At 49.6% G+C, this 24,321-nt stretch overlaps 1 protein-coding gene and 1 pseudogene across 1 annotated transcript in view; both read left to right on the top strand.

Moving 5' to 3' along the window:
- The first annotated feature begins 3,309 nt into the window (after nt 1-3,309).
- On the top strand, nt 3,310-3,548 carry LOC139230700 (U2 spliceosomal RNA; annotated as a pseudogene).
- Nucleotides 3,549-13,590: 10,042 nt separating this feature from the next.
- lrrc4ba (leucine rich repeat containing 4Ba) overlaps nt 13,591-24,321 on the top strand; it is a 172,011-nt gene continuing 161,280 nt past the window's right edge. The window contains exon 1 of the mRNA XM_070861777.1: nt 13,591-13,990. The gene's annotated coding sequence lies outside the window, so the exon portion shown is untranslated. The remainder of the gene's footprint in view (nt 13,991-24,321) is intronic.

Genomic DNA, 24,321 nt, shown 5'->3' with positions numbered 1-24,321 from the left:
AGCCAGCCAGGAGTGACTTGGAGTAGTCATCGCAACTATCATGACTTCAGAACTTTTTTTAAAGTGCGGTCACTGTTGTGATGTGGGATACATGGCAGCCATGCTATGCACAGCAAGCTCCCACACACAGCAATGTGCCAAGTCATCTGTTTCTAGTGATGTTGATTGAGCAATCAACATTGTCCCAGGACTCCGGGGAGAATTCCCCTGCTCTTCTTCCGAAATATGTGCCGCGGGATCTTTTCCATCCACCTGAGAGGGCAGACGGGGCCCTCGGTTTAACGTCTCATCTGAAAGACGGCACCTCCGACAGTGCGGCACTCCCTCTATACTGCACTGGGAGTGTCAGCCGGGATTTTGTGCTCAAGTCCCTGGAGTGGGACTTGAACCCACAACCTTCTGACTCAGAGGCGAGAGTGCTGCCCACTGAGCCACGGCTGGCACTCCAGTTCCAACTTCAGGAGAGGCCACCTAGTTCCTGATCCAGTCTCGAGATGCAGAGAAAGTTTGTCAGCTGGCGCAGCTCAAAACTTTGCCGTTGCACCACAACTTATATTTTTACCACAAACCGAGACTAATTTAGTCATGAGTGGTGAATTATCACTGTCTGCTTGCAAACCCATTTTGCATATCTTCGTCCCCTTTATACATGTATCCAATATGTTTGTGTAACTCGTGTTTTATGCAAAATAAAACATAAAAAAATGGAATGCTGAATAAATTATGCAAATTGGCCAAATGTGTGCTGGGTTTTTATTGTTAGCACACTGATCACAATTCTCTTGTCCAGATTGTGAGCACACAGCTGCTGTGTAAAACGCATTGCACCAATAACAGGGCATAACCATGACTGACAGGCGGCTCAGTGGGCAGCACCCTCGCCTCTGAGACAGAAGGTTGTGGGTTCAAGTCCCACTCCAGAGACTTGAGCACACAAATCTAGGCTGACACTGTGCTAGCAGTGCTGAGGGAGCGCCGCACTGTCGGAGGGGCAGCGCAGAGGGAGCGCCGCACTGTCGGAGGGGCAGTGTTGAGGGAGCGCCGCACTGTTGGAGGGGCAGTACTGAGGGTGTGCCACACTGTCGGAGGGGCAGTACTGAGGGTGTGCCGCACTGTCGGAGGGGCAGTACTGAGGGAGCGCCGCACTGTCGGAGGGGCAGTGTTGAGGGAGCGTCGCACTGTCGGAGGGGCAGTACTGAGGGTGTGCTGCACTGTCGGAGGGGCAGTACTGAGGGTGTGCTGCACTGTCGGAGGGGCAGTACTGAGGGTGTGCCGCACTGTCGGAGGGGCAGTACTGAGGGAGCGCCGCACTGTCAGAGGGGCAGTACTGAAGGAGCGCCGTACTGTCGGAGGGGCAGTACTGAGGGTGTGCTGCACTGTCGGAGGGGCAGTACTGAGGGTGTGCTGCACTGTCGGAGGGGCAGTACTGAGGGTGTGCCGCACTGTCGGAGGGGCAGTACTGAGGGAGCGCCGCACTGTCAGAGGGGCAGTACTGAAGGAGCGCCGTACTGTCGGAGGGGCAGTACTGAGGGAACGCCGCACTGTCGGAGGGGCAGTACTGAGGGAGTGCCTCACTGTCGGAGGGGCAGTACTGAGGGAGTGCCGCACTGTCGGAGGAGCAGTACTGAGGGAGTGCCGCACTGTCGGAGGAGCAGTACTGAGGGAACGCCGCACTGTCGGAGGGGCAGTGCTGAGGGGGCGCAGTACTGAGGGAGCGCTTCACTGTCGGAGGGGCAGTACTGAGGGAACGCCGCACTGTCGGAGGGGCAGTACTGAGGGAGTGCCGCACTGTCGGAGGGGCAGTACTGAGGGTGTGCCGCACTGTCGGAGGGGCAGTACTGAGGGAGCGCTGCACTGTCGGAGGGGCAGTACTGAGGGAACGCCGCACTGTCGGAGGGACAGTACTGAGGGAGTGCCGCACTGTCGGAGGAGCAGTACTGAGGGAACGCCGCACTGTCGGAGGGGCAGTACTGAGGGAGCGCTTCACTGTCAGAAGGGCAGTACTGAGGGAGCGCCGCACTGCCGGAGGAGCCGTCTTTCGGATGAGACATTAAACCGAGGCCCCATCTGCTCTCTCAGGTGGACGTAAAAGATCCCACGGCCACTGTTTCGGAGAAAAGCAGGGGCAGTTGTCCTGGGGCCAATATTTATCCCTCAATCAACATAACAAAAAAACAGATTATCTGGTCATTATCACATTGCTGTTCGTGGGAGCTTGCGACGCGCAAATTGGCTGCTGTGTTTCCTTCAGTGACTACAGGCCAAAAAGTACCTCCTTGACTGTAAAACGCCTTGGGATGTCGGTGGTTGAGAAAGGTGCTATAGAAATGCAAGGTTGTCGCTCTGTATTGGTGGTACTGATGAAAAAGTCACTTGTGTTTATTAGTCTGTACAGTGGTGAACAATTGTGGCTTACAGAGGTGACCCAGAATTCCCCGTCCCAATAGCCAGGAAATGATGTAATCGGTAGAGACATCCCACAACAGAACATACAGCGCAGAAGGAGGCCATTCGGCCCATCGAGCCTGTGCCGGCTCTTTAAAAGAGCGAACCAATTAGTGCCACTCCCCCCTGCTCTTTCCCCGCAAGTGTTTCCTTTTCAAGTATTTATCCAGTTCCTGTTTGAAAGATGTATTGAAGCTGCTTCCACTGACCCTTTCAGGCAGTGCATCCCAGATCGGAACAACTCAATGGCTAAAGGGATCAAGGGGTATGGAGAGAAAGCAGGAATGGGGTACTGACGTTGTATGATCAGCCATGATCATATTGAATGGTGGTGCAGGCTCGAAGGGTCGCATGGCCTACTCCCGCACCTATTTTCCATGTTTCGATGTTTGTCACTCGATTTCGACATCAATACAGTGAAATATTTCCAGATTCCCTTTTTTACCCTCCCCTATCCATTTTTCTTCTTCAAAAATTTCAGCATCAAAATGCGGCTTGGCATTTGGTGGTTATGTGAGCGACACTCACGATTAGGTTTTCTTTCTCTCATTGTGTCCTGCTGACACCCAGTGACCCTGGATTCAGTGCTGAGTGTACTAAACACTCCCATCCTCTGACAAGTTATTTCGCAAACCCCAGTGACAGAGGAGGATGTGCTGCCGATTCAACTTCCATCTCTTCTTTTTCCCCAACGATTTTCATTCCTCCTCTCCTGAAGGTACTGATTGGTGGCCGATGTGCGCTCACGGGCACCAGGAAGTGTAGCGGGCTATTTGGCAGTAGAGGGTGTCGCAGTTGTAATGTAGCCACCGTTGAGCATGCTCACGGGTTTGTAGAGCTGTTGCAAGTCGCTAGAAACGGTTCTGGGCTTCTCGGCCTTTTGGCTAAGATCATGCGTAACTGACCTGACAGGGGAGTAGCCACCATGACCTCCGGGTGGTTCTCCCTGGATCAGGAAGGTATATGCTTGCTTTTTTGGAAACAGGAGGTGGGTGGGGTGGCTTGACCCATCCACCTCCACGGAGGTGTGTGGGGGACCTGACCCATCCACCTCCATGGCACGAACCTGGTATTGCAGTACTTCCAGGAACGGTGCAGTGGCTCTAGGCCTTTTGGCTAAGAGCATTGGTGCAGAGTGATCCTTGGCGTGTGCAAGGTGACCTCTGGCGTTTGTGATTTGACAAAGAATTGGAACGATTGGCTACGAATTTCCAAAAAAAAAAAGTCGCTAGAAACGGTTCTGGGCCCCTGACTCCGTTAGGTGTGTCGAGGAGGCTAAAGCACGTGGGGTGATCCCGTCCGAACTGACCCCCATCCGGATAGAATTCCTCATCGGCGCCAAGCCCCGAGACTTCCCTCGGGAGCTGGCGCCTCACAACTTGAGCCTCCTCGGGGACATCCCCTCCGTGCCTTTCAGTTCTGCACGGAGGGGATTTTCCTGTCAGGGGCTGCTCCTGCACAGTCTTCGCTTTGCCATTCGCGTCTGCTGTCCGGTCACGCCATGGTGCACCATTTTGCCATCCGGAGGAGGCGGGGGTCCCTAATACTGTCTACGTGGGAGTTGTCCCTCTATTTATTGGGGACTTGGCCTGGAGGGTGTTGCATGGTGCAGTCCCGTGCAATCGGTTTTTAAGTCGCTTCACAGACTCCCAGGCTGCCTGCAATTTCTGCGGTCTGGAGAAGGGGCTGCTCCTCAAATTCTGGCTGCACCTCAGTCCCACGCTCCTGCTCTTTGGGCACCCTGTACGGAGAGGAGCGGGCAGGTCGGAAGGCCTCCTCGTAGGACTGCTCCTGGGCCTGGCCAAGGGGGCCATTAACCAGTCCAGGCAGCGGGCGGTCGAGGGGGTCGTTCAGCCCGACTGCCTGCCTCTCTTCCGCGGCTATGTTCGCGCCAGGGTGTCCCTGGAGATGGAGCACGCGGTGTCCACCGGTACGCTCGTGGCCTTCCGCGAGACGTGGGCGCCGGAGGAACTGGAGTGCATCATCACCCCCGGCAACCAAATTTTAATTTGATCTAAGTATCCTTTAAAGTTTTATTTGTAAATTTGTGGATTCTCGTGTCCCTTCAATCAGGGGAGCTCGGCTTTATCTGTTTATTTTGAAAATAGTTGTAGAGCTGTTGAGTTGGGAGTGGCTTAACCAGTCACATGATGTTCACAAGACTCAATAAAACCCCAGCCAGTTGGGTTCGGGGGATCCACGATGAGGCAGGTGGTTGTGAGCCTGGTGGATGAACTGGTAATGTGTAGTGTGATTGTTAAACCTTTGCTAATAAACCAACTAATTCTGAATAGCAATATGTTGCTATGAATTCTTAAGCAAAGAACCCATGAAGCAAATACATTACAGCAGTCGAGGATGCCTCCGTGCCCATCCTAACACAATGCCGCTTTCCAGCAGAAGACACTGATCAGGAGCAGGAATCCCAACTGATCTCTCCTCTCCTTCGGCCAGGGGTGCTGAGGCCAAATAGGCACCCCTATTCCCACTAACAACCTTTAACCAGTTAACCCAGACCAGGGGAGCCAACCTGAGACCCACCTGGCGTTTTATTTTATTCATTCTTGGGATGTGGGCGTTCGCTGGCAAGGCCGGCATTTATTGCCCATCCCTAATCGCCCCTTGAGAAGGTGGTGGTGGTGAGCCGCCTTCTTGAACCGCTGCAGTCCCGTGTGGTGAAGGTGCTCCCACACAGTGCTGTTAGGGAGGGAGTTCCAGGATTCTGACCCAGCGACGGCGAAGGAACGGCCGATATATGGGTGTGAGTGTGACTGGGAGGGGAACGTGGAGGTGGTGGTGTTCCCGTGCGCCTGGTCCTTCTAGGGGGTAGAGGTCGCGGGTTTGGGAGGTGCTGCCGAAGAAGCTGGGCCTAATGCTGCCTGGGGCCGAGATCACGCCGTGTAGAAGGCAAGTGGATTAACAGTTGACGGTCAGTGTGACCTCCTGGACTGGTTTCGTTCGCCTGAGGGGGTCGGAGAGGAATCTCCCAGAATTTTTCACCACTTTTTTGCCCTTGGGTTTTTCTGGGTTTTTTTTTTGTCCCTACCAGGAGATGACATGGCTGTGTGTGGGGGTGGGGGAAGACAGGGAAGCGTCTAGTCCCGATACTCATGGGTGTGCTTCAGGCTTGGCAGACCAGCTGGTAGACTCACAGAGATGTGCGTACAGCAAGATCCCACAAGCCGCAATGACCAGATAATCTGGGTTTTTTTTTAGTGATGTTGGGACAACCGCCTCACTGCCCGAAAGGGTGGTGGAGGCAGACTCAATCTTATCTTTCGAAAGGGAGTTGGTTAAGTAGCTGAAGGAAAAACAATTAGCAGGACTACGGGGAAAGAGCGGTGGGGGGAGTGGGACTGGTAGAGAGCCGACTCGGGCTCGATGGGCCGAATGGACTTCTTCCGTGCCCTAACCATTCTATGCTTCTATGTTCCTCAGTGATGGCAATTGCCAAAACAATATATGCGCACACGGGATCGTAATCCAAAGGGCGGGAGAGATTTCAGAAAAATCCTGGCACGAGTTCTCTCGCCAAATCCCGGGTAGCTGGCCCGTGGGCCTATTCCTTTGGGCGTGGGGCATGGGAAACTGCTGGGTGATGTCGGAGAGTGAGCCAACGCAGGTCGTGCGTTTGGGTGCCTGGCAACAGCCACTTCAAGTTTAACGCAGCAATGGGCTGGGAGCAGACGGACTGTCTCATTCTGTGATCAATTGAAGGACTTAGGAACCCAAAGAGAATTAGAATCATAGAATGGAATCATGGAAGGGTTACAGCACAGAAGGACGCCATTCGGCCCGTCGAGCCCGTGCCGGCTCTCTGCAAGAGCACCTCAGCCAGTCCCATTCCCCCGCCCTTTCCCCGTAGCCCTGCAATTTTTTTTCCCTTCAGGTACTTATCCCTCAATCAACATCACTAAAAAACAGATTATCTGGGTCATTATCACATTGCTGTGTGTGGGAGCTTGCTGTGCGCAAATTGGCTGCCGCGTTTCCCACAGTACAACAGTGACTGCACTCCAAAAGTACTTAATTGGCTGTAAAGCGCTTTGATACGTCCGGTGGACGTGAAAGGCGCTATATAAATCCAAGTCTTTCTTTTACTTATCCAACTCCCTTTTCAAAGCCGCGATTGAGTCTGCCTCCACCACCCTCTCAGGCAGCGCATTCCAGATCCTAACCACTCGCTGCGCAAAAAAGGTTTTTTCTCATGTCGCCTTTGGTTCTCCTGCCAATCGCCTTAAATCTGTGTCCCTCTGGTTCTCGACCCTTCCACCAATGGGAACAGTTTCTCTCTCTCTCTCTACTCTGTCCAGACCCCTCATGATTTTGAACACCTCGATCAAATCTCCTCTCAACCTTCCCTGCTCCAAGGAGAACCACCCCAGCTTCTCCAGTCTATCCACGTCACTGAAATCCCTCATCCCGGGGACCATCCTCGTAAATCTTTTCTGCGCTCTCTCTAAGGCGAAGTCTTCACGTCATTTTTTTGTCCCCCGTGTCGTCTTCAGTTGTTCTGCCAATCACTTCAAATTGTTTCAAGTGCAATATTATTGCTCGCACATCTGGTTTGCTGTAGTTCATGCGTGTCTGACTGTCACATTCTGTACATGTACAGCGCTCGTCAGGTAAATAGGACCCTTCCCTCCGCCCCACCATCTGAAGCCATTCAGCTTGTGTGTGCCTCAGTCAGCTCTCGTGCATGTACGATACAAGGTTTAAAAAGCAATGAATGTTTCAGTCACTCCGCTCTGCTGCTGTATGACTTGCATGTGTCTCATTATCAGCTCTTGGAGATACACACTCATCATCTTCGGCAGGCCCTCGGAATCGAGGAAGACTTGCTTCCACTCTTCAGTGGTTGAACAGTCCAATACGAGAACCACAGTCCCTGTCACAGGTGGGACAGATAGTCGTTTAAGGAAAGGGTGGGTGGGACTGGTTTGCCGCACGCTCCTTCCGCTGCCTGCGCTTGGTTTCTGCACGCTCTCGGCGACGAGACTCGAGGTGCTCAGCGCCCTCCCGGATGCACTTCCTCCACTTAGGGTGGACTGGTCTTTGGCCAGGGACTCCCAGGTGTTGGTGGGGATGTTGCACTTTTTCAGGGAGGCTTTGAGGCTGTCCCTGTAATGCTTTCTCTGGCCACCTTTGGCTCGTTTGCCGTGAAGGAGTTCCGAGTAGAGCGCTTGCTTTGGGAGTCTCGTGTCTGGCCTGCCCAGCGGAGCTGATCGAGTGTGGTCAGTGCTTCGATGCTGGGGATGTCGGCCTGGTCGAGGACGCTGATGTTGGTGCGTCTGTCCTCCCAGGGGATTTGTAGGATCTTGCGGAGGCATTGTTGGTGGTATTTCTCCAGCGATTTGAAGTGTCTACTGTACATGGTCCATGTCTCTGAGCCTTACAGGAGGGCAGGTATTACCACAGCCCTGGAGACCATGAGCTTGGTAGCATACACTACAGCTGGGATAAAAGGGAATGATTCACCCCTGCTAGAAAGCTCGTGAGTGCATCCATGTCAGCTCCTGTGCATAGATGTTATAAGCTGAAACAGTTGTACGCAAATACAGTGATATTTTGAGACCAAGACAAGCTGTGCTAGCAATCGAGCAAATTAGTGGGTACAATCGTAAGAAAGATTTGCTTTTATGCAGAGCAATGCAGGACATGCCAAAGCACTTTACAGCCAATGAAGTACTTTGGGAGTGTAGTCACTGTTGCAATGTAGGAAACGTGGCAGCCAATTTGTGCACAGCAAGCTCCCACAAACAGCAATGAAATAAATGGCCAGATAATCTATTTTTTTAAATTCAATCTTGGGATATGGGGCTTCGCTGGCAAGGCCGACATTTATTTACCATCCCTAATTGCACTTGATGTTGTAATGTTGCTTCCCACATTACAACAGTGATTACACTCCAAAAGTACTTCATTGGCTGTAAAGCGCTTTGGGACGTCCGGTGGTCATGAAAGATGCTATATAAATGCAAGTCTTTCATTCTTTGAGAAGGTGCCTTCTTGAATCATAGAGGACAGTTAAGGGTCAACCACTTTGCTGTGGGTCTGGAGTCACCTGTCAGCCAGACCGGGTAAGGGCGGCAGATTTCCTTCCCAAAAGGAACATTAGTGAACCAGATGGGTTTTTACAACAATCCGGTAATGGTGACACCAGCTTTTTGTTCCAGATTGCTGTTAGTTGAGGGATAAATATTGACTGGGACCAGCGAGGTCCAGAGGTCATAAAAACATAAGAACATAAGAAATAGGAGCAGGAGTAGGCCATACGGCCCCTCGAGCCTGCTCCGCCATTCAATAAGATCATGGCTGAACATGGACTCAGGTCCACTTCCCTTCCTGCTCCCCATAACCACTTAATCCCTTATCAGTTAAGAAACTGTCTATCTCTGTCTTAAATTTATTCAATGTCCCAGCTTCCACAGCTCTGTGAGGCAGCAAATTCCACAGATTTACAACCCTCTGAGTGAAGAAATTCCTCCTCATCTCTGTTTTAAATGGGCGGCCCCTTATTCTAAGATCATGCCCCCTAGTTCTAGTCTCCCCCACCAGTGGAAACATCCTCTCTGCATCCACCTCGTCAAGCCCCCTCATAATCTTATAGAGGTATGTTTCGAGATGGACAAGGTCTGGCGAGGTCCGGAGATTGGAAGCGGAGAGGAGAGGATGGATGAGGCACGGAGGAGCGGAGAGGTCGGAGCCCAGAGGCAGAGCAGCGTGGACAAGACCAAGGGAAGGCACAGCACGGGCCAATAGCGAGGCTGTGAGGTCGTGAGGCTCACATTGCGTACAATGAATTCCACGTAGAGAGAGGTCCTGTGGGAAGGAGTATATTTGAGGTTTGTGTGTATGTATTGGCACATGCGGCAAAGCCTGGTTTCCAGTCATCTTGGATCTCCCTTGCCACTGGACCCAAGACCTCGCTCCGTCAAGCCCGTGTGGTGGCTGGTGTGCAAGGGGCACCCCACGTTCAAAGAATTCACGCACAGGCATCTTCCACCGTTTAAAATGAGTTCCATCAGTCGCCTGAGTACTCGTTTTTAGTGTGGAAGCAAGTCACCCTTGACCCCAAGGTACTGCCTATGATGATATATTGGCCCAGGACACCAGCAGAGAACTCCCCTATTCTTTTTCCAAATAGTGCCATGACGTCTTTTAGGCCCACCCCTGAGAGGACAGACTGGGGTCTTTGTTTAACATCTCCTTTGAAAGACAACACCTCCGACACTTCAGCACTGGAGCGACAGTCTGGATTTTTGTGCTCAGGTCTCTGCAGTGGTGACTTGAACCCACGACTTTCTGACTCAGAGGTGAGAGTGCTGCCCACTGAGCCACACTTCTGTGTGCAGGCCATTCAATACCTGTTCATCAGTCATACAGGGATCAAACTGACACGCTATAAAGCATTAATCTTGTCACCTTTATATGCATCCAACATAGTCAACCCCCTGAAGCAGCCACACTGCTGGAATTTTGACGGACACCTCGATTTTATATTCTCATTTTATAATCAATTAGGTTTTAGATCCTCTTTTATATCGTTGTAAAGTGCTTTTTATGGCGGCTTATTAAAAAAATGAAACGCGTTAAGGTGTTTTATTGGCTGTTGGTGGGCAGGGATGCCCTGCTGCATTCAAGGATGCTGGGAGCTTGAACGTTCCTCATTTCAGGAGATAGGGACAGCCCATCATCGCAAACGGCTGACAGCTTGAAGGATTCACTGAAAAGAAGCGCGTGGCGCCATCAATGTGGTGAGGCCTGGGGTACACGCTCTCACATGGAAGGTGAATCTGGTTGCAGAGTCCTGTAGGGCCTGCAGGGGGAGCCCTTTATAACCCCCCCCACCACCACCACCGTGTCTGTTGTTTGCGATCGTCACACTGGCAGGCAAAGAAAGCTGCTTTGTTCATTTCATTTCTGGCAGAGTCAAGAGGTGTCCCGAACTAGCTTTGCTCTGCTATTTTTGGGCTAGTATTTATACAACAAGGCACTCTCGAAACCTGGACCACAGTGTCATTCTCAGTGGGCAGCACTCCTGCCTCTGAGTCAGAAGGCTGTGGGTTCAGGGACCTGAGCACATAAATCGAGGCTGACACTCCCAGTGCAGTGCTGAGGGAGCGCCGCACTGTCGGAGGTGCCGTCTTTCGGATGTGACGTTAAACCGAGGCCCCGTCTGCTCTCTCAGGTGGACGTAAAAGATCCCAAGGCACGATTTGGAAGAAGAGCAGGGGGAGTTCTCCCCGGTGTCCTGGGGTCAATATTTTATCCCTCAATCAACATAACAAAAATAGATTAGATAACAAAAAAAATAGCAAGACCATCAGCAGGCCGGGGCCATTGGAGGGAGCAGCGTGCGGTGGTATACCGCTGCAGGGAGCAGCGCGTGCTGCTGCAGGAGGGCGACGGCTGCGAAGCCAGGTCACTGATTGCAGTGCGGGCAGGTACAGCAGGAGGGGCGAAGGAGCGGCGAGAGTCTGTAGAGGGAAGTGACCGGGGCCCAGGAGAGGCGTGAATCTGGGGTCCAGAAGAGGCGAGGGACCAGGGGCAGCACGGGCCCAGCCCACACTGTGCGATATGTGCACGCTCAGTCTGTGCAGTAGAGCTGGTCTCCAGTTGCCCTGGTTAACCCTTGCCACTGGACCAAGATCTCGCTCTGTCAAGCCCGTGCGGTGGCTGGTGTGCAACGGCCACCCCACGTTAAAAAAATCCACCCACAGGCATCTTCCACCCTTCAACATGTAGTTCGGGATCCGGAATATTAGATCCTTCATTGAAACACCTGTGAACTCGTCCTTTTTTGGCGTGGAAGCAAGCCATCCTCACTTCGAGGGACTGTTTATGATGATGATCTGGTCATTATCACACCGCTATTTGTGGGAGCTTGCTGTGCGCAAATTGGCTGCTGCGTTTCCCACATTACAACAGTGACTACATTACATAAGTACTTCATTGGTTGTAAGACACTTTGAGATGTTGTACAACTGAACCTTTTACTCCCTCTAAGGCAAGTATATCCTTCCTGCAATTCCACGTTTGAATCTGTCCAATTTTGAGCCTGCCACTGTACTGAAATGACATCCTTTGTGACTGTGACAAAGGCAAACTATCCCTCCTCGTCCTTCTTGACTTGCCTGCAGTCTTCTCCACCGTCGTCCAGCTGGGTGGGACTGTACTCGCCTGGTTCCATTCTTATCTATCTAATCATAGCCAGAGTATCACCCTCAATGGCTTCTCTTCCCGCCCGCATCGTTACCTCTGGTGTCCCTCAAGGCCCCCTCCTATTTCTCATCTACATGTTGTCCCTTGGAAACACAGCGTCAGTTTCCACATGTACGCTGACGATACCCAGCTCTACCTCACCAACACTTCTCTTGACCCCTCCACGGTTTCTAAATTGTCAGACTGCTTGTCCGACATCCAGTTCTGGATGAGCAGAAATCTTCTCCAATTGATATTGGGAAGACCGGAGCCACTGTTTTCGGTCCCCGCCACAAATTTCATTCCCTAGCCACCGACTCCATCCCTCTCCCCAACTTCTGTCTGAGGCTGAACCAGACTGTTCGCAACCTTGGTGTCATATTTGACCCTGAAATGACTACATATCCGCAGCATAACTAAGACCGTCTACTTCCACCTCTGTAACGTCGCCCGTCTCCGCCCCTGCCTCAGCTCTTCCGCTGCTGAAGCCCTCATCCCTGCCTTTGTAACCTCTAAACTTGACTATTCCAACACACTCCTGGCTGGCCTTCTACATTCTACCCTACATAAACGAGAGGTGATCCAAAAGTCGGCTGCCTGTGCACCAAGTCCCATTCATCCATCACCCCTGTGCTCGCTGACCTACATTGGCCTTGATTCCAAATTTCCCATCCTTATTTTCAAATCCCTCCATGACCTCACCCTCCCTATCTCTGTAATCTCCTCCAGCCCCACAACCCCCCGAGATGTCTGCGCTCCTCTAATTCTGCCCTCTTGAGCATCCCTGATTATAATCGCTCCACCATCGGTGGCCGTGCCTTCTGTTGCCTGGGCCCCAAGCTCTGGAACTCCCTCCCTAAACCTGTCCACATCTCTACCTCTCTTTCCTTCTTCAAGAAGCTCCTGAAAACCTACCTCTCTAACCAAGCTTTTGGTCACCTGCGCTAATTTCTACTTATGCAGCTCGGTGTCAAATTTATTTTTCTTATAACACTCCTGCAAAGCGTCTTGGGACGTTTCACTATGTTAAAGGCGCTATATAAATACAAGTTGTTGTTATCAGGTAATGGGAGTAAAACTGCACCTCGTACTCCAGGGCCCTATATAATTGCAGAAAGACTCTCTCAATCTTATACTCCAATTCTCCTTTTGTAATAAAGGCTATCCATTTCATTTTGCTGTTTGTTGGATCTTGCTGTGCGCTGCACAGCTGCCACTCCTGGCTGCAGAACAGCAGTGACTGCACTTCGAAGCAGGAGATAGAAACATAGAAAATAGGCGCAGGAGTAAGCCATTCAGCCCTTCGAGCCTGCACCACCATTCAATAAGATCATCGCTGATCATTCACCTCAGTACCCCTTTCCTGCTTTCTCTCCATACCCCTTGATCCCTTTAGCCGTAAGGGCCATATCTAACTCCCTCTTGAATATATCCAATGAACTGGCCTCAACAACTCTCTGCGGCAAGGAATTCCACAATTCTCTGAGTGAAGAAGTTTCTCCTCATCTCGGTCCTAAATGGCTTACCCCTTATCCTTAAACTGTGACCCCTGGTTCTGGACTTCCCCAACATCGGGAACATTCTTCCTGTTCGCAGGAGACCGGACAGAGCGCAGATTTAAACCCCAATAATACGACGGGGTGGCAGGGTGGGGGGGGCTCAGGACATCCATGAGAAGAGTGAGGAATTGGTGAATCCTCTGCACTCTGTTAATCTTTTTCTTTGTTTTGGTTAACCTCTCTCTGTTGAAGGTCCAGAACCCAGAACATGCAACATGGGTTGGATGGGGGGGGGGGGGGGGGGAGACCCACTATTTCAAAGCAGGATTTAACCGGGGTACGCTGGCAGCAATGCTGGAGAAAGATGAAGAAGCGAGACTCTGGAAAATTCAGCCTCCTGGGTGGCGCGACTGCTAGACCCCACATTACGGTAGCGACTAAACTGGCTCCATGGCTGCGGTTCTGCTCAGTATTTCACTGCTGTGCTGGACCTGCTGCAGAGGCTGATTGGAGAGCAGCCATCCAGAAGAGAGAGAGAGAGAGAGAAGAGAAGAGGAGAGGAGAGGAGAGGAGCAAAGAGAGAAAGGACCATCTCCCCTTGGAGGGGGGGAGACACCTCTCTATCCACACCCCAGCCCCTCCAACTGGTCCACCCGTTCTCAGGGACGACCCTTTCCGCAGGGCTGGTGGGCGATGGAGATGCTGCTTAGGGTCTGCTGGAAGCCCAGACGAGGGGGGTGAAATTCACACCAAATCAGCCACAAAAAAGGGATAGAAATCCTGCAGTGAGAGGGAAAGAGAGAGAGAGAGAGAGAGACATCCCTCAGCTCTGCCTCGGAAATGTAAGTGAAGCATTTTTTTCATTTTCTAGCTGCCTGTGTTAAGGAGCGTTCAGCCATACGGCCCTCCTTCGAGGCGGTGTAACACTGCACTCCATCAAGGCAGTGCAGCCAAAGAAGCTGGCTTGAATATACAGGAGATTTGGGGGTGCTGGGCGGGTGCAGGACGGCTGGTATCGAGAAAGTGAACCGAGGGTGGTTTATGCAATCAGATGCAACATTCGGTTTAGCAATTCGATTCTATCCACAACTTACAGAAAACGAGAAGGCGCACAGTGAGACTCACACCAGAAGCATATGTACAAAAAAAGACTTGGATTTATATAGCGCCTTTCTTGCCCACTGGACGTACCAAAGCGCTTTACAGCCAATGAAGTACTTTGTTTTGGAGTGTAGTCACTGTTGCAATGTGGGAAACGCGACAGCCAATTAGCGCACAGCAAGCTCCCACAAACAGCAATGTGATAATGACCGGAAAATCTGTTTTTAAATGATGTTGGTTGAGGGATATTGGGCGGGCCACTGGGGATAACTCCCCTGCTTGTCTTTGAAATAGTGCCGTGGGATCTTTTATGTCCACCTGCGAGAGCAGACGGGGCCTCGGTTTAACGCCTCATCCGAATGACGGCACCTCCGACAGTGCAGCACTCCCTCAGCACTGCACTGGGAGGGTCAGCGTAGATTTATGTGCCCAAGTCCCTGATCCTCCTCCAAAACCATGTCCCTCACTACCGCTTCCGGCAACCACTCTGGAATTACCTCATATATAATACATCTTTCACATATATAAGACCAGCTTTTATAAAAGCTTGATTAACTAATACCTCTCCTTCAATGTTGACCAACCTGTACAAAAGTAAGGGCTGTTCTAAAATTCCTCAGCACCTTTGGGCATAAACTGCGCACTTTTTATTAATTGGGCCCAACTCTCTATAACCCCTTATAGAACTTAGGGAGAGGTTTAATCGATTTCAAAAACATATTATTATATTCCATATAAAATATCCCCTGTCCTCCCATCCCACTTAAGTTTAAAAAAACATGTTGGAACCAACTCTTCCAAAAATCTCTTCACCCATTTGATTCAAAAGGATTTTTTTCTTCAAATCAGTATCTGGGAAATTAAGTCCTCCCTGATTTCGCTGTCCAATGATGGTATTGTAAGCAACCCAAGGCTGGTTTCCCTTCCCATAAACAGCTCACACAAGCCTCTTGGATGGACTTTTCTGCCCGCTCAGGAATATGCTTCACCGTCAATAAGTTCCATAGTTTAGATAGCAGGAGAGCTGCCACCACTGTCACTCTTCCTTGTACTTTCAACCACCTTCTTCCCACCTTCAATAAAATCTTTTTAATTTTCATAGCCTTCGGTTCCCAATTTAGTTCGATCCACTTCATCCCTATCCTTCTTGCACCCCATATGCACCCCCAGAACTTCTAAACCTCCACCGCCTTAAAAGGGCTTTCCTCCAACCATCCCTACCTACACCTTCCTGCAATCAGGCTTTGGGACTTACTCTGGCTCCTGAAGCTCTACAATACTCCTCCACTACTCCCATAGCTTTCCTACTGACTCCCCATCTCTCAACGTTAAGGTCATGTCATCTGCATATTGGTGTATCACCGACACCTGCCCGGAACTGGGAACCACAATCCCGACTACACCTTTTTCCTTTCGCATCATGTAACCTAATATGTAAAACAATGGGGACAGGGGACAACCCTGTCTCACTGAGCTCTATCAGAAAATACTTGGATAAAAAAAACATTGCATTTAACACAGCTAAATGTGTTTGAATAAAAAAATCCTCATCCACTCAATGAATTTTTTCCGAAAACAAATGCTTCCAAAACCATCAACAAAAACTCATGAGAGACTCTATCAAAGGTTTTCTCTTGATCTATCTTTAGCACATAAGCCTCCCTCTCACTCTCTTCCATGAGCTCTATTGCATCTCAGATTGAGACCACAGAGTCAGCGATGTCCCGGCCTATGACTCCACGGGACTGAGAGAGCGAAACTATCTGCGGCATCACCTCCTTCATACGACTTGCCATAACCCTCGGCAAGATCTTATAATCCATATTTAATAATGTGATGGGCCTCCAATTTTTCAGATTCCTTCTATCCCCTTTATTTTTATAAGCTAAGCTAATGATATCTCTCTTCATAGATGGGGCCAGGCTTCCCTCAGTTTTAATCTCCTTAAAAACCTCTTAGAGCAATGTATGTAAAACCTCTAAAAGTTATTTATAACATTCTGCACTTAATCCATCGGACCCTGGGCTACTTCCTGCACCCCCCCACCCCCCTTCATTCCACTTATTGCTATTGTTACTTCGGCTAATCCTACTTCTTTGTCACACATGCTTCTCTCACCCTCCTTGAAACCCTCTTCAATAAAAGCACTAACCTTTTCCATCGCCAATTTGGAAATGTCGTCTTTTGCATATAACTCTTGATAAAAGTTACTATTCGCTTCTATAACCTCCCCACATTCATGAATTATCTTCTCCCCAACCTTCAACTCTCCATTTAATAATAACCTTTGTCACAACTGCTCTGGCTCTAGAAAATATCGAGCGCATCTTTCTCCCTCCAATGCAACTTTAGCCTTTGTGCGGAGAATGGCCCTCTTGCATTTTTCAACTTGCAATTTTCCTTCAAAATCACCCGCTTAGTCTCTGCTCCTTTATCCCCTCCATCAACTGCTTTACAGATATCTGTAAACCTTCTGTTTATATTCACTTCTTGTCGCCTGTTAGCTTTCCCATAACGTACCGAAAAACCTTTTACCTCATATTTGAAATTGTCCCACCAAACTCTTTCTTTCAAGAATAAAAGCTCCTTCCGCGCATTCTTTATATTTTAAATCCATTCTTGATAAGCAATTTATTTCAGGTATTGATTGTTCAAAATCCACACCCTAGACTGATCTTAACTCTGCTGTTCCTACTTCTAAGAACCAAAGCCAAGTGGTCACTAAAAAATACTTTTTTATAATACAGGTACATCTCTTCATCTCCAAACTTAACCAGTCCCGCATTAACACAAAATCTATTCGGCTCTGTTTTAAAACATCACCCATCCAACCTCTTCTGGACAACTCCCTTTTTATGGGGTTCTGATCCCTCCATAAGACTCTCAAATTTACATTTGCCATCCTTTTTACAATCATCTCTCTGGAGTTATCATCCTTAAAGGTCATTTCTGCTGAAATGTTTATCCGAGACAAAAATACATTCAAATCCCCCAATATACAAGGGTTTTCCACCTCTGCCACTTCTGTGAATAACCACCGAAAAAACTCAATATTTACAATGGTCATTTGGTGCATAGATATTGATGAGATCTCAATTAAATTCCTCTATCTTTACCTTTAGCTGTAAAAAATCTCCCCTCAGTGTCCTTATCCACCAATGCAATGTTGCCTTTTATGGACGAACTCACTAAAACAGCCACCCCTCTATGGTTATTATTTGCACAACTTGCAGACTTATGAAGAAAGGTTGAGCAGGTTGGGCCTATGCACAGAATGAGAGGTGATCTTATTGAAACATATAAGATAATGAGGGGGCTCGACAAGGTGGATGCAGAGAGGATATTTCCACTCATAGGGGAAACTAAAACTAGGGGACATAGTCTCAGAATAAGGGGCCGCCCATTTAAAACTGAGATGAGGAGGAATTTCTTCTCTGAGGGTTGTAAATCTGTGGAATTCTCTGCCCTAGAGAGCTGTGGAGGCTGGGTCATTGAATATATTTAAGGCGGAGATAGACAGATTTTTGAGCGATAAGGGAGTAAAGGGTTATGGGGAGCGGGCGGGGAAATGGAGCTGAGTCCATGACCAGATCAGCCATGATTTTATTAAACGGTGGAGCAGGCTCGAGGGGCCGAAGGGTCTCCTCCTGCTCCTATTTCTTATGTTCTCATGTTCTTATAGACAATAGCAGGAGAGAAATATAGAAGTTCAACACAGATAAATGTGATGTATTACATTTTGGTAGGAATAGGGAGGTCATTATTTCTTGGGAGGGTGTGAGTCTAGGTGGGGTAGAGGAACAAAGGGATCTCGGAGTACACATACACAAATCGCTAAATGTTGCGACACTGGTTAGCAAGTCCGTAAAAAAAAAAACAAGCTCTAAGGTTTATTTCTAGAGATATGGAATTGAAAAGTAGGGAAGCTATGCTAAACCTGTATCGAACTTTGGTTAGACCACACTTGGAGCACTGCGTACAGTTCTGGTCGCCATATTATAAAAAGGATATAGAGGCACTGGAGAGGGTGCAGAGAAGATTTACAAAGATGATACTAGAAATGCGAGGGTATACATATCAGGAAAAGATGAACAGGCTGGGTCTCTTTTCTCTTGTAAAAGGAAGGCTGAGGGGTGACCTAATAGAGGTCTTTAAAATGATGAAAGGTTTTCATAGAGTGGATACAGAGAGAGTGTTTCCACTTGTGGGGAAGAGCATAACTAGAGGCCCTCAATATAAGATAGTCACCAAGAAATCCAATAGAGAATTCAGGAGAAACCGCTTTACCCAGAAAGTGGTGAGATTGTGGAACTCGCTGCCACAGGGAGGGGTTGAGGCGAATAGTATCGATGCATTTAAGGGGAGGCTAGACAAGCATATGGGGGAGAAGGGAATAGAGGGTTATGCTGATAGAGTTAGATGAGGAAAGACGGGAGGAGGCTCGAGTGGAGCATAAACGCCGGCATGGACTGGTTGGGTCGAATGGTCTGTTTCTGCGCCGTATATCCGGTGTAATAATACAGAAACAAAAAGGCAAAGGAAACAGGTGGAAAAGCAGAGAAAAACAGCCACAAAGGGAGAAAGAACAGATGCATTCACAAAGAGGGAGAAATGGGCACGTAGAGAAAGCACGACAACAACAATAATAACTTCTATTTATATAGCGCCTTTAATGTAGTGAAATGTCCCAAGGTGCTTCACAGGAGTATTACGCAATAAAAATTTGACTCGGAGCTGCATAAGTAGAAATTAGCGCAGGTGACCAAAAGCTTGGTTACAGGAGCGTCTTAAAGGAGCATAAGAGAGGTAGAGATGCGGAGAGGTTTAGGGAGGGAGTTCCAGAGCTTGGGTTGAGCGATTATAATGAGGGACGCCAATGGTTGAGCGATTATAATCAGGGATGCTCAGGAGGGCAGAATTAGAGGAGTGCAGACATCTTGGCGGGATGGCGGGGGGGAGGGGGTGGTTGTGGCGCTGGAGGAGATTACAGAGATAGGGAGGGGGCGAGGGCCATGGAGGGATTTGAAAATAAGGATGAGAATTTTGAAATCGAGGCGTTGTTTAACTGGAAGCCAATGTCGGTCGGCGAGCACAGGGGGTGATAGGTGAGCGGGACTTGGTGCGAGTTAGGACACGGGGCAGCGAGCACAGGGGGTGACGGGTGAGCGGGACTTGGTGCGAGTTAGGACACGGGGCAGTGAGCACAGAGGGTGATGGGTGAGCGGGACTTGCTGCGAGTTAGGACACGGGGCAACGAGCACAGGGGGTGATGGGTGAGCGGGACTTGGTGCGAGTTAGGACACGGGGCAGCGAGCACAGGGGGTGATGGGTGAGCGGGACTTGGTGCGAGTTAGGACACGGGGCAGTGAGCACAGGGGGTGATGGGTGAGCGGGATTTGGTGCGAGTTAGGACACGGGACAGTGAGCACAGGGGGTGATGGGTGAGCGGAACTCGGTGCGAGTTAGGACACGGGGCAGCGAGCACAGGGGGTGATGGGTGAGCGGGACTTGGTGCGAGTTAGGACACAGGGCAGCGAGCACAGGGGTTGATGGGTGAGCGGGACTCGTGCGAGTTAGGACACGGGGCAGCGAGCACAGGGGGTGATGGGTGAGCGGGACTCGTGCGAGTTCGGACACGGGGCAGCGAGCACAGGGGGTGATGGGTGAGCCCGACTCGTGCGAGTTAGGACACGGGGCAGTGAGCACAGGGTGTGATGGGTGAGCGGGACTTGGTGCGAGTTAGGACACGGGGCAGTGAGCACGGGGGTGATGGGTGAGCGGAACTCGGTGCGAGTTAGGACACGGGGCAGCGAGCACAGGGGGTGATGGGTGAACGGGACTTGGTGCGAGTTAGGACATGGGCAGCAGAGTTTTTGGACAAAGATGGAACTATAGGTTAAAACCCCGCAGAGAAAGAGATCGGCTAGGATGAAGATAAAGACACACAAAGTGAGAGCAATGCACAAAAGACAGAAATAAATAGACAGTCGGCAGATAAAGAAGGACCTTTAGAGTGAATAAAGGGCTAAGAGACATGAGGAGAGAGAAATGAAGTCACTGAGATATAACCAAATACATACCATTGAGCAACTGCATCGAAAGACCTGGGATAGTGTCAGTGCAATTTTGGCCATGAGGAAAGATTGGATAGGCTGGGGTTGTTTTCTTTGGAACAGAGGACGCTGAGGAGAGATTTAATTGAGGTGTATAAAATTATGAGGGGCCTAGATAGAGTGGATAGGAAGGACCTATTTCCCTTAGCAGAGGGGTCAACAACCAGGGGGCATAGATTTAGAGATTTAGAGGGGATTTGGGGGCAATTTCTTCACCCTGGGGGTCTGGATCTCACTGCCTGAAAGGGTGGTCAAGGCTGAAACTCTCACCATATTTAAAAAGTACTTGGACGTGCACTTGAAGTGCAGGGCTACGAACCGAGAGCTGGAAAGTGGGATTAGGCTGGATGGCTCTCTTACGACTGGCACAGACACAATGGAGCGCATGACCTCCTTCTGTGCCGTAAATGTCTGTGATTCTATGATTCTGTGTAATTGTACCTGAGAGAAGAAACAACAGAGAAAGTGTGTGAGTGTGTGGTGTGATTGTGTGTGTGGGGTGATTGTGTGTGTGTGTGTGGGGTGATTGTGTGCTGTTTGTGTGTGTGTGTGTGAGGGGATGATTGTGTGTGTGATGTGATGGTGAGTGTGATTGTGTGTGAGTGTGATGTGACGGTGATGGTGTGTGAGTGTGATGTGACGTGTGATGTGATGGTGAGTGTGATGTGACGTGTGATGTGACGACGAGTGTGATTGTGTGATGTGTGGTGTGACATGAGGTTGAAGACACCTGTAAACGCATTTGTTTATTCTCCAAATACCACAAGCCCTTTGGGAGCACACAGTCTCAGCTGCCCCATCGACGCTGTGCGTCCCACAGCTGCTCAGAGACCGTGACTGTGCTCTGTAGCAAACCTCATACCGCACTGCTCCCTCTGTCTCAGGGTCTGTGAGCTGGGCGGGCAGCTCAGTCCAGCCAGTATAAATAAGTCAATATTAAAAATATAATATGATGCAGCATAAGCGTTATTTTCTGTGAGGAGGCGGAGTTGCTCGGTGAGTGTCTGTCACTGTGTGGGACTGACGAGCGGAGCTAGATTTTGATGAATGTATCTAAAGTAAGGAGGCAGCACTGACTGTGCTGTATTTTAGTGCGGATATGTTCCTTGTGATTAACTTGCACAAATAGTGATTTCTTAGTGCGGACTTTGTCGGAACGCCTGATTATGATGAGATTTCCGACGTGATCATTGGGGTAGGTTTGGCACATTGGTTGATGGATGCTTTTGTTTAATGATTGTGCATTTTAAAAATAAAATCTGTTAAGAAAAAAAACTGCACTTATATAGCGCCTTTCACAACCTCAGATCATCCCAAACCATTTTGCTGCCAATTAAGTACTTTTGAAGTGTAGTCAGTGTTGTAATGAAGGAAGCAATTTGCGCACAGCAAGCTCCCACGATCAGCAATGTGATAATGGCCAGTTAAACAGTGTATTTGATTGAGGGATAAATATTGGCCCCAGGGCACAACTCCCCTGCTCTTCTTCAAAATAGCACCGTGGGATCTTTTACATCCACCTGAGAGAGCAGACGGGGCCTCGGTTTAACACCTCATCCGTAAGACAGCACCTCTGACAGTGCGGCACTCCCTCAGCACTGCGAGTGTCAGTTGAGATTTTGTAATCACGTCCCTGGAGTGGGACTTGAACCCACAATCTTCTGACGTAGAGGCAAGTGCGCTACCCACTGAGCCACGGCTGACACTTTCTTTAAGAAAGAGAAAACTCTCTCTTGAAAATAAGATGCTCACTAAAAAAATCCAATTGGGAATTCAGAAGAAACATCTTTACACAGAGAGTGGTTAGAATGTGGAACTCGCTACATGAAGTGAACAGCAGAGATGCATTCAAGGGGAAGCTGGATAAACACATGAGGGAGAAAGGAATACAAGATTGGTAGCACTCTCATCTCTAAGTCAGAAGGTTGTGGGTTCAAGTCCCACTCCAGATACTTGAGCACATAAATCTTTCAGATGAGACGTTAAACTGAGGCCACGTCTGCCCTCTCAGGTGACGTAAAAGATCCCACGGCCACTATTTCGAAGAACAGGGGTGTTCTCCCTGGTGTCCTGGGGCCAATATTTATCCCTCAATCAACATAACAAAAAACAGATTATCTGGGCCATTATTACACTGCTGTGCGTGGGAGCTTGCTGTGCGCAAATTGGCTGCCGCGTTTCCCACATTACAACACTGACTACACTCCAAAAGTACTTCATTGGCTGTAGGCACGGTCGTGAATAGCACTGTATAAATGTAAGTCTTTGAAGTAAAATGGAAGCTGGCTCATGTGGAGCATAAGCACTGGCACAGACCAATCGGGCCGAATGGCCTGTTTCTGTGCTGTTACTTCGAGGTATGATTGGGATTTTATAGATGAGCAGGGAGCTTCCCAGACAGGAGACGCTAACTGGCACCAGGTAACACCTGGGCTGAAAGTAAGAAACAAGAAGACTTGCATTTATATAGCGCCTTTCATGACCACCAGATGTCTCAAACATAGAAACATAGAAAATAGGTGCAGGAGTAGGCCATTCGGCCCTTCGAGCCTGCGCCACCATTCAATAAGATCATGGCTGATCATGCAACTTCAGTACCCCTTTCCTGCTTTCTCTCCATACCCCTTGATCCCTTCAGCCGTAAGGGCCATATCCAACTCCCTCTTGAATATATCCAATGAACTGGCATCAACAACTTCACCTTCCCTTTTACTTGCATTATTGGTGTCGGTGATTGACGGCTTAATGGATGTATAATTGGCAAACTTGAATTTGCGGTGTCATTCACCATGGGCCTTGTCTGGAGTCAGTGTCAGCAATGCTGGCATTAATCTATAGATTGGCACTGGACCATAACTGAAGAGAAACAGTGCCTTCAGGGCCGTCTCGATTCGCTGGCGCTGACTGATGGAATCCAGATAATCAGTTGGGAACCCATAATTTATGATTCCAAAAGGAGAGGGCATCATCATCATCATAGGCAGTCCCCTCTCAAAGTGAGTCCTTAGGTGGCTGAACAGTCCAATACGGGAACCACAGTCCCTGTCAGAGGTGGGACAGACAGTGGTTGAGGGAAGGGGAGGGTGGGACTGGTTTGCCGCACGCTCCTTCCGCTGCCTGCGCTTGATTTCTGAACGCTCTCGGCGACGAGACTCGAGGTGCTCAGCGCCCTCCCGGATGCACTTCCTCCACTTAGGGCGGTCTTTGGCCAGGGACTCCCAGATGTCGGTGGAGATGTCGCACTTTATCGGGGAGGCTTTGAGGGTGGTCCTTGTAACGTTTCCTCTGCCCACCTGGGGCTCGCTTGCCGTGAGGGAGTTCCAAGTAGAGCGCTTGCTTTGGGAGTTTTGTGTCTGGCCTGCAAACAGTGTGGCCTGCCACATGATTCTGGATGACAAGAATAGAATTATTTCACCCACCCCCGCAGCCCCCAATCTCGCTATTTTACAAATACAGGTTGGACGTCTGTGGTCTGGCACCCTCAGGAGCTGACCGGTACCGAAAAAGCATATTTCCGAACCACGGGAGGTCAGTATATGACTGTACCGATACACCCTACTTAAGCGTGCACCTGTAGAGCACTGCTCACCACTCTCCTTCTCATTTAGGGGTAAATTAGAGTGAAACAATAGCACAGAACACTGAGAGCCAGGACTGCCGGCTGGACGTAAACAAACTTTTCAGACGCCATCCACGCAAAGCGGCAGTTCTGCAAACTAATGCCGAACCATGGATGTTTCCGGACCAGAGAGGTTCAACCTGTAGAAAGAAAGACTTGCATTTATATAGCACCTTTCACAACCACCAGACATCTTGAAGCGCTTTATAGCCAATGAAGTACTTTTGGAGCGTGGTCACTGTTGCAATGTAGGGAAACGCGACAGCCAATTTGGCACACAGCAAGCTCCCACACACAGCAATGTGATAATGACCCAGATAATCTGCTTTTTTTGTTATGT

This window comes from Pristiophorus japonicus, chromosome 19 (genome assembly GCF_044704955.1).
Source record: "Pristiophorus japonicus isolate sPriJap1 chromosome 19, sPriJap1.hap1, whole genome shotgun sequence".
NCBI classification, from domain to species: Eukaryota; Metazoa; Chordata; class Chondrichthyes; family Pristiophoridae; genus Pristiophorus; species Pristiophorus japonicus.
The sequence above is the reverse complement of the archived record's forward strand: the minus strand, read 5'-3'. Positions and strand labels throughout refer to the sequence as shown.